Genomic DNA, 11,587 nt, shown 5'->3' with positions numbered 1-11,587 from the left:
TCCTTTTTCTCATAGGTAGTGCCTTCCGAAGATGCGACCAAAATTTTATGTGGTCCGTTCTTTATAATCGTCCAGCACTCCCAATCATGTCCTTTTATGTAGTGTGTCATCATGTTTTTCCAAAGTCCATAATTTTTTCCATCAAAGACGGGACACTTAAGATACTTGGAATCCATTTCACACGTGTAAGGCAGCGGAATAAAAATAAAATAAAAAGATAGAAAGATAGACGGATTTAGCCTCTTTGCGGTTAGGCAATCAAGAGCACGAGGCTCTGGTACCAATTGACGAGTCTATCACACCCGAAATACTCGAGAGGGGGGGGGGGGGGTGAATTGAGTATTTAAAAATTATGCCTACTTTTTATTTTATATCAAGGTAATTAATTACTTAAAGTTTATTGGTTAAACTTTAACTGATTAACTAAATGATTATGAACGTAATGAAATGACTGAAATGAAAACTGCAAGGACACACGATATTTGAAGTGGTTCAGCTTCACACGTCGAAGCCTACGTCCACTATTCTCGATTAATAATTTTAGTACCTTACTCTGGATTACAAAATTATCAGCCCAACTCGTATAGTTAACTCTAACTATAACTCAATTTGAATATCACTAGATATTCGATTTTGACTATCTTAAGTTACTAAGAAAGCACTTGATTATTCTTCTAAGTGTTCACACAACTGAACGAGTAAGAAACAATATGAAGTACTATTATCTTATGACGTAATCTTAAGAAAGATAAGCAAATTAAAGAGCACGACTTTTCGTAATATTTTCAAAAGCAAAACAATAAAACAATTAAGAATTAAACTCAAATATGTTTGCAAGGATTGTTGTATTTCGAAAAGCTTGACTTAAACAAGAAACGATTATGTATAGGTCTCCTGCATGCTTTTGCGGCTTCCGACTGCTTGCGAACTGCTGGGTAAATGCATTTACCAATTCAGCAAATGTGGAGATTGACCTGTTGGGCAGGCTCATAAACCATCGAAGTGCCGGTCCCGTTAAGGTGGATCCAAATCCTTTACACGTGCAGGCCTCCTTGACTTGCCCTACAGCTGTCACTGTCATCATCTTCTGCTTGTACTGGCTCGTGTGCTCAAAGGGATCTGTTGTGCCATCAAAGAGAGGCATATTTGGGTTTGTGAATCCCTTTGGCATGGCTGTAACGGATATGGCATCCACAAACGGTGAATCGGCATAGCTGTCGGGTGCTGCCTTCTCGAGTGGAGGTGGCAACCCTGGGAGCCTGCTCAGCATCTCCCGTAACTCCAAGTATTGCTGGTTAGTTATGCTTCCTGAGTCTGGGATCCGCCTGTCAGCTGCTTGCTGGTTCAGGGTGCTGCCTCCTGGTCCAAACTCTTGGGGGTTCTGACGTGTCGTGGCAGCTAAGGGGGTGGAAGTCACGAGCGTTCCTTGATGCCAAGTTACCTGTAGGCCCTATTTCAGGTGTCTGATTGGTTACTACGAAGTCACCAGTTGGAGGACCATCTGGCCGAGCTTCTACGTGGCTGGCCGACTGCCAGCTATCTGGTGTGAGATATCCTAACCCTTGTGGGGTTATTCTTTCATCGGATGATACTGTCGTTAGGTCTAATCTTGTTACTAACTCAGATGGTATCCGTCGAAGCGAATTCCTGCTGCCTGATGCCCCCAGCGTTAGGTCCACCACTGGAGCCTTGTCTCCCCCTTCTTTGTTTGAGGTGAGGGATTGCTGCTTAAGGACGTCTATTTGTGCCCAGAGTTCCCTGTCTCTTTTTCTTGCTTCAGCATCAGCTATCCTCTGGTCTTCTCTCATGTTTTCCATAGCCCTATGAAGGTTCTCTACGTCTGCGAGCAAGATTTGTGTTGGACTGGACGGTGGAGTGAGGCCTGAGCTTGTTGCACTTTTATCTGATCTGGCTGAGGCTAAGGCGGCAGGGGTTTTGGGAGGCAAAGAGGTTTTTGCCGCTGATGGAATTCTTGAGGCGTGCCCAGGAGCATGAGTCGCCACCGTTGATGCTGGGTTTTGATTAGAGTTTGGTGGTGACGGTGGTTGACTACTCCCTGACACGGTTTCTGATACTTGCTTATCCATTGAATGTTCGGTTTATCAACGATTGACGACCACAATGCCCCACGGTGGGCACCAAACTGTTTAGGTATTTTTTACCAAGTTAATTGTATTAGGTCAATGCGGTCTTACTCGTTGGTTGTTTGATCGATTTTTTGTATTTGATATCTAAATAAGGAAATAAAGTACGAAATATAAGTTGGCACGTAAGGTTTGGTAACGCGGAAAACCCGATGTGGGAACAACCGCGGGAGGGACGGTACCCTGCCAAATATTGCACTAGCTTTGAATGAGAACGAGATTACAATTGAAACGTAATGTAAATCTTGCTAGCACGAGGTATTGTGTTTGTGAGATCTTTTATGAATGTCCTTTCTTGATTGCTTCTCCTGCTATTTATAGGGTAAGAACCCTAGAGGTATCCTACTATGCTTATGGAAAGGAATACGACTTCCATAATAACTTTTTCCATAATACAACGTCTCCCTCCATTCTCCCTGATCTCTTTGACTTCTCCCTAACTTCTCCCTGACTTCTCCCTGAACTCTTTCCAAAATACGGTCACCTTTCTAGTGGGCTTCACCTCCCTTTGCACGCTCCTTGGCCCATCTGTGCTTTCTACACCCGTGGACTCCCCCCTTCTATTTACCAAGCGGGCTTTGTCCGTTATACAGTTTTTGGCCCAAACAATCGTCGATCTCGAAACAAACATTAATCAAGCTAGAAGATCCATTATTAGATGGTGCAATGCCAGAAAGCTTAAAGACTCCCAGAAAATTGTTGTCTTGGGCTTAAAGTCTCTCACCCTCATAGACAGGGATTTCCAAAACAGATGCCCGACAGTCGTTATCAATGCCTCCATACATACGCTTCTTAGTATGCAAGGCTTCATAAATACGCTCTTGTCTCGTTGGAATGGTTGTATTTCTCGGGATAACGACAGACATGTTCCCGGAACCCACCTCAACACCAAGGGGATAAGGGAGTAACATCCACAAGAACCATACCTTTGCTGGTTGCACCACATAATATCCCGGGCGTGGACTGCAGCCCGTATGCAACAGCCTCATCGGGATTGATGCTTCTTGAGAGCTCCTTACCATCACAGAAGTCTTGCAACAACTTCTGGACCTTGGGTATGCGAGTCGGACCACCAACAAGGACGATATCATGAACATCATTCCCGCTGATATCAGCATCACTCAAACATTGCTGAATAGGGTCAATGCACTTCTTAAACAGATAAACATTCAACTTATAAAAATGAGCACGAGTTACAATTGAGCTAAAATCAATTCCACCACAAAGGCAATCAAGTTTAATAGTTGTTTGTGCTGTTGTTGAGAGGGCTCTTTTGGCTTTTTCACAAGCTGCCTTCAATCGTCCGAGAGCCCTAGGATTCTGACTCAAATCTATATTGTGCTTTCTCTGGAACTCTTCTACAAAGTGACTAACCATTCTATTATCAAAATCATTACCGCCGAGGTGAGCATCCCCACCCACTGCCTTCACTTCAAAGATATCCTTTTGAATAGAAACCAAAGAGACATCCAAAGTACCACCGCCAAGATCAATGACCAACACGTTATTTTTGGAATTGTCACTCTCTAATAATCCCTTCTTGTCTAGGCCATAGGCAATGGCAGCTGCGGTGGGTTCATTTATAATGCGCACCACGTTGAGAGACGCAATGGCAGCAACATCTTATGTTGCTTGGCGCTGAGAGTCATTGAAGTAGGTAGGAACTGTGTCAAGATACAGCTCACCCATGATAAAAAGGCACATGTGAGTATCCCACATTGGAGAAAGAGGAGAGAGGTGTCTATCATATAAACCAAGGAGTTACTCCACCCATTGCCAATTGGTTTTGGGATGGAACCTCCTTGGACTTATAAGTCAGACTCTCTCTCCTCCATGCGGGTGCGGCCCAGGCCCGATAACGAAACTTATCAAACTGTAACAACAACATTGTTAACTGGTATGCCTAGATAGGCTTCGGCGGTATCCTTCATTTTCATGAGAATCATAGCCAGATATCTCCTCAGCAGTGAATTGCTTCTCTTCTCCCATGTAGGTTACTATTACACGTGGTTTCTTATCTTGACCATAATCAGGACCAGCAATGATCTTAAATGGCCACAACTTCATGTCCTCAGCCGTTTTGCATCTGTTCCAATTATTATATACAAATAACATCAAAACACAGAAGAACAACTTTCACAATGAAGGGGAATAAATAAATACCAACAAATGTAAATCCATTAAATTAAACAAGAATAAATAAATAACAAAAGATACATACAGTACTTAATAATTAAATTAAAGGAAATATAATAAAGGAAGACAAACCAAAGATGGTGTTAGTAGGGTTGATGCGGCCTTGATTCTCAGCGGCTTCACCAATAAGCCTTTCGGTTTCGGTGAATGCGGCCCAAGACGAAGTGGTTCGGTTGCCTTGATCATTAGTGATTATCTCAACACGCTCATGCTGCCATATTCCAACGCATGAATACGTGGTCCCTAGATCGATTCCTATAACTGGCCATTCTTCATTATTGTTACCCATATAGACATGCTAAATCCCGCACACAATTTTGCTTAATCCCGCATATTTTTGCCACTCATTACGAATTTACCCCTCTCATTTCCCCCCATCCCCACCAAGAGAGAGGCAAAAAAATAAATAAATAAAAATCATCCCGACTACTCCACCCCCTCCCTCCGACCACCACTCCCCCGCCATATCCCAGCGCTGATAACACCTTCCCCCGCCCCTCCCGTCGACGCCAACCACCGCGTGTCATCTCCCTCACCCAAGTCGAAGGACGCCCTACAACAGTCAGATCTGGTGGCCTGGCAACTGTGCCTGACTCCCGACGCCAACCACGGGATGTCCTTATAAGACAATAGAGGTTTGAATGAATGTGTTGATACTGATATTGACAATCAATGTACAGATTTATAGTGAGGCTATGCAACTAAATAAGGATAGGAGCCTTATACAATCAAGCTAATTGATACTAATTGATATGAATGCTATATTTACAATTATTTGACAGCTTTGTGATTAGATAGAGTAGGATTGTGTGTATCTTTTGATTTGAGTGAATCTTGAGATATTATATTGTTAACACGCCCCCTCAAGTTGGACGTTCTTGTGATGAGTCCAAGCCTGTCTCGTAGTTCATGGAATTGTTGTTTGTGCAGTGGCTTGGTGAGAATATCAGCGAGTTGATCTTTGCTTGTGATGTGGGAGAGACGAATCTGGCCGAGTTGTAGTTGTTGTTTGACATAGTGAAAGGAGATAGCCATGTGCTTCATTCGTGAGTGAAAGACTGGGTTCTTGGCATAGAGCGTGGCAGAGATGTTATCACAGAAGATGGCGGGTGGTTTGGTGACATTGACGTGGAGTTCTGAGAGGAGGTTACGAAGCCACAAGGTTTTTGTTACAATGGAGGCTATGGCTCAAAACTCAGCTTCGGTTGTGAAAAGGGCAATTCCTTTTTGCTTCTTTGAGGACCAGGCAATGGGGTTGCGGCCAAGATAAGTAATGTAGCCGGTTTTTGATAAGTAGGTGTCTTTGTCACCACCGAAGTCGGCGTCACAAAAAGACAATAGAGGTTTAAATGAATGTGTTGATGTTGATATTGACAATCAATGTACATATTTATAGTGAGGCTATGCACCTAAATAAGGATAGGAGCCTTATACAATCAAGCTAATTGATACTAATTGATATGAATGTTATATTTACAATTATTTGACAGCTTTGTGATTAGATAGAGTAGGATTGTGTGTATCTTTTGATTTGAGAATCTTGAGATATTATATTGTTAACAGTCCTCTCCTTCACTCCACTTCTCCGCCGACAACCCTACTCCGGCAAAACTTACCACCAACAACGAAACTCGTCGACAACAAAAAAGCAAAACCCTAATTGAAAAACATTTAAAAAAATCAATCAATCGATATAAAGACCTGTGTATTGTATAAAATTGTTGATAAGGAGGCTAAATTACTTGTGATGTGCGAAATTAAGATCTATGATTATCGATTTATGAACGAATTATTTAGGTTGGGAGAGAGAGAAGAGAAGGAGAAGACTTTTTTTCAATTTTTGTAAGATGAAGGGTAGAATTGGAATAATGAGGCAAAGTGTGTGGGATTGAGTAAAATGATGTGCAGGATTTAGCAAATACGTAATAATATCATATCATATCATATATCATATATTATATTAAAGGAACAACCGGCTATCCCTTCATACGCCACATGTCACAACCTATTAATACGCCACGTGTAATTTTTTTTGCAATTGAGACGTAATCATTAAAAAACAATCAAGTGAAGATTTTGCTATAACTATTCTGATTTTTAATCATGGAAATGGCATATTCCGAATGTTAAATCCAAGATCTAAAAATCAGGAAACAATATCTTAAAGGTAAATTTTGAAAGTATGAAAATATGAATAGTTGAATACCCTAATTTTTAGCCGAGATTGACGGCAATAATATCATGTGAATTATCCTATTTTGAATATTTTGGAATCATTTAATGGCATAAAGTAGGCAATAAATCATTAAATGAATAATCTTTACATATTAATTTTGGAATCTTATCATAACACTTATGATAAATCAACTTATATATAGTTAGAATCAAACTATTTAAGATTACTCCTGTACTTCGCCCAAACTATTCATTTTTAAATTTAAATTCCTCCTTTTTGAAACAATTATACTGTTATTTCTATTCTATAAAATCTTCTAATATCCTTTCCATAAACAAGTGTCCTTTCCATAAACAGTTGTCGCCTAAGGCCTACAGAGTAATATTTCTGGTGTAAATTGTGAAGCATTTAAATTTCAAAAAATTCTCTCTCGAACTCTCGGGCCTCGACGACATTATTCGAAAAGAGACTTTGAATATGAATTCTAAGTGAAAATCGTAAAATACCTACCTCGACTTACTTTTAAACATTCGCCTCAAGTGTCGGAGCAGCCTACTTACCGGCAGCAAATGATATTGTTCAGGGTGCAAGAATTGTTTTAACCGAATGGTAATGTTCTTTCACCGTACATTTTGCCCAATTAAATAAGATTCTTTTATGTATAACTCGATTTTTCATTGTAAGAATTTTTTTACGCACTCCCGTCTATCAAATCTTAGAAACGCTTCTGGACAGTAATCCCAACAAGGTGTGCTTTATGGTGATTACTATTTGTGTTATAGCATCCTTAGAAGCTTAAATCTATGTCTTTTTATATGTTTTGTTTTTCAATTGTCAAGGTTTCTGGTGAAGTTTGTGCCGAAAGGCGATAGCTACGGAGTAATTTTAGCGGTGGAGATCGGCCCAAAGTCACATTATTTGAAGGTCATATAGCTAGGGAGATTAAATCCATCATGTAAGACTTGAGAAACACGCTGAAATATTATTAAAAGAAACTCATTTTATTATCAATTATATATGTAATTGTTAGGATTGTTATCAGTGTCGATCGTTTGACTTAAACTATTGAAATTTGTGTGTTAATGACTTCAAGCTTCTTCGGGTAAATGCAAATATGAAGATTAAGGTGCCTTTTACACTTTTGTATCGCTTGGAAATATTTTTCTTACGCTAATGCTTTTCTATCTACCATGCCAAGGTAATTGTTTTTCCTCACTCTTTGATGATGGGTTTATAAGGCGTATATGCGTAATTCTCATACGTACTCTCTTACTATATATTAATACGGAGTAGTATATTATCAGAAGTTAAATTCGATATGTGATCGTGTTATTAAGGGGAGTAAAAAATCGGGTTGAAGAAGTAAGCTAAATCAAACGAGCGGACAATATATATTTTGGGAGCAAAGTGGTGGAAAGGTACAAGTTTGATCACATGAGTACTTCATTTTAAGGTATTATTAAGGTTTTTAATTTTTAATCTGTCAATTTAATTTTTGTTACAATAAATTAATTCAATTATTTTCATGTACTTCTCGATATAAGGGGGTCCTCTAATGTTTTATAATGAATGTTTTATAATGAACTATTGCGCTAATTGAATTTAGGTTTATTTAGACAATATATATTGCATGTTATGGTCTCATATAGTCACATTAAAGAACAGTCTAATATAATGTGAGACAGTCCTATTATGTAAAAAGATAATTCAATTTATTAGTAATTAGTAATTACTAATAAATGAAAGTTTTTTTTATTACAAATATCAACCAGTTCACAATGTGAGACCATACTCTATAATTTTTATAAAATGTAGAAAATGCTTATTCTATTTGTTTCTTTAGTACTAGCAAAGAGGTAGAGGAAGTTGTAATCCGGTGTTTTGGCAACATGGTGTTAGAACGAGATGTCATTATATATTCTTGAAGATACAATCTTTTCACTCAATTAGTCTTATTTAATGATTAATGATTTTGTAAGACGATATCAAAAAATGAGGTGAATACACTGATTTTGTAAGACCATTTATATAAGAACGTAATTGAATAAATTTAAAAACAATGAAATTATATATAAGCTCCGTTTGACAAGGCATTTCAGGTATCTGATTTAGTCAAAGTAGCTTATTTGACCAAAATTTCAGGTACCTTATTTTTTTGTTAGCGTTTGTTAAGTAGCTTATTTAACCAAATAAGCTAACTGAAATGAAATGTTACTTAGAGTAGCATTTGAGATTTCAGGTACCTGATTTAGTTTGATTTTCCGTTTTTACCCTTTAAATCTATACTATTAAATAATTATCATATCCTTTTAGGTCATTTCATCAAAATCAGTTACCTTTTCAGTTAGTTTGCCAAACACTTTTTTATATAATCAGCTATCTTATCCGTTCCTAATTTTCGCTAGCTTATGAGTTACCTTTTCAGTTTTCAGCTACCTTTTCAGTTAGTTTTACCAAACATAGCCACGGGGTGATGATGAATTGTGATTGAGAGACTGGCTAGATCACGGTACCTCGTTGCAAAAGAGCAAGTTTAATAAAAGGTTCGTTTCGAATATTTGATTCCTGGCTTGCTGTCATTTAGTTTTTCTAATACGAATACTAAGTTCGGAGTTACTCAAACATTCCCATTTTTTTGTCAAAATTTTTCTATATAAGATTATATAAGTTGAATATGAGCAAATAATTATGGAGATTAGGTATGTATTGGAAGCATAAAAACAAAGACAACATTAAAAGAAAGAGCAACACTCATGTAAAGAAATGAAATGTGGAAAATAACATTGATATGTAGACATTGATATGTAGACATTGTTGTATTTAAGTTTTCTTAATAAGGTCTTACATTTACGTATATTAGTGTAAGACCATTGCATAACTAAAATCATATTATAATAGAAAGGTCTACACCCTTCATCATTCAATAATTATACTCTCTCTCTCTTTTAACCTGATCAAAATCCTCCTAAAATTCTTCACTTACGTATACTAATTCGCGAATCAAATAACTAATTACCTTATTTTATTATTAAATTACATTGATGTTTCTTGAATTAAGTTAATTTGATTGTTTTCACCTTTAATTAGAGTTTACTTTTTAAGTTAAGGGTTTAATTTAGGGATAGTGATGTTGTTGAAGTTTGAAAGGGTGATAGTTACTACGATTTGCGACAAGGTGACGTTACTTGGGTGTGGAGGGTGAATGGGTGGTCCTTGGTGAGTGGGCTCCTGGTGATTTGCGGAGGGAGAAAGGTAAGGGGTGGTTACAGTTTTTTCTTAATGTATTAGAAGCTAGGTTGTACGGACACTCCTCCTAATCGGTGTTCCCGTGTCCGACACCCGTGTCGGACACGACACTCGTCGGACACACGTCAAAACGTGTCGGATACCTGTAAAGCCGTGTCTAATTTTCATCTTTTATTTGGGCACGAGTCCGACGCGTGTCCATGGTATTTTGAGCCGTGTCCATGGTATTTGGACACACCTTCAAAAGGAAAGTTGAATTTAAGGTAAATGGCGTTAATTGTTATATGGTTGAATTTGGTGGGTAAATGATGTTCTTTAGACAAGTAATGAGATGTCGAAATAGATTGATTTTAAGTTGGTTTTGGTTTTAGAAATGAGAATAAGTTATATTTAACGTCAAATTTTATCTTCATTTATTTAAATTTAATATCAAATACTTTTTCAAAAATAAAATCACACATATATAATTACAAAATATATATTTTATTAAATTTAAATAACGTGTCCCGTGTCCTAAATTTCATGGGATGTCGTGTCCGTGTCCGTTTTGGTGCTACCTAGATTAGAAGTCAAGGATGAAGAGGTGTTGGTACGGGAGGGGCAGTGGCAAAGGAATGGGTACTGGGTTGAGGGTGGGTGACAACTGACAAGTATAGAGGAGGCGGGTTGGGATAGTGAGTACCTCATATAATTTAAGAAGTCGAAATAAAAATATCATAGATTATTTCGAAGAAAATCAAGAAATATAATCTTTTCAAAAGTGTATTTGTATAATTTACTATACTAGATAAAAAATGTGTGTAATGTTTAAGTTTAATTACACTTTACAATTTCACCTGTGCACGGGTTTAAGACATGATTTGATAACACTCTTTTATACAACTAGACATACATCTGAGAGCGCAATATATATAATAAATCACCTATGAAAGTTCAAAAGAAAAAAAAATCACAAAGTAATATCAATAAGATAACAAAATATAATTTCACAAATATATGCTTAAACAAATTAATTTTTCAAAAGTTTTATCTCAAATCTATTAATGAATTAACATTACACTTTCAATCCAAAAAAAACTTAAATAATCACTACTTAGATCGATACTTTATATTACCACCCGTGCAGTGCACGGGTACAAAAACTAGTATGAAGTATAAACAAACTATTAAGATTACTAGTTTCATTTTGCTTAGTTGGTTAAGACTCGTGCTGATAACGTGTTGTGAAATAAAGACAAGAGAGAAGTTAGAGAGAATACAGAGAGAGACATAACTGTATATTATTCCATTGTAAAGGGATATATATACACATACAATCATGGTAAGGTTTCCATAAAATAATACACTATAGAATATTCTAGTTATGAACATCCATATAATGTTATACTATAATATATTTCATAACTTACACTTCATTATAAGTTGCAAAATCTTGTCAAATCCCACAGATGTTATGCAGCAGGCCAAGGCAGCGGACAGCAGAGCAGATCCTCTGTCCCATTTTATGTCCCATCTTGTGTCCCATTATCTCTCCTAATGACACATTAGCACTTTGATATATAATATAATATTACCATTTTTATTATTTCAAGTGTGACGTGTCAAGATCTTAAGGGAATGGGACACAAGATGGGACATAAAAATAAGATAGGTGATCTCTACTGAGCGGACAGTCCCCCTTTTCTCTCATCAATCTCTTAGGTACAAATTTCATAATCTAATCTATATCATGATCGTAAAACCATATTTGTAATGATCATATCATATTACCCGTTAATATGAAAATCGCCCTTGATTGCTCCCTTTACACCAAAAAAGTATTCAT

The 11,587-nt window shown here is 37.3% G+C and overlaps 1 pseudogene; it reads right to left on the bottom strand.

The window, feature by feature from the left end:
* Positions 1–2,704: 2,704 nt before the first annotated feature.
* Positions 2,705–4,704, bottom strand: LOC141587713 (heat shock cognate 70 kDa protein-like; annotated as a pseudogene).
* Positions 4,705–11,587: the final 6,883 nt, after the last annotated feature.

This window comes from Silene latifolia, chromosome 6, assembly GCF_048544455.1.
Source record: "Silene latifolia isolate original U9 population chromosome 6, ASM4854445v1, whole genome shotgun sequence".
NCBI classification, from domain to species: domain Eukaryota; kingdom Viridiplantae; phylum Streptophyta; class Magnoliopsida; order Caryophyllales; family Caryophyllaceae; genus Silene; species Silene latifolia.
Note: the sequence above shows the minus strand (reverse complement) of the source record. Positions and strands in the feature narration are given on the sequence as shown.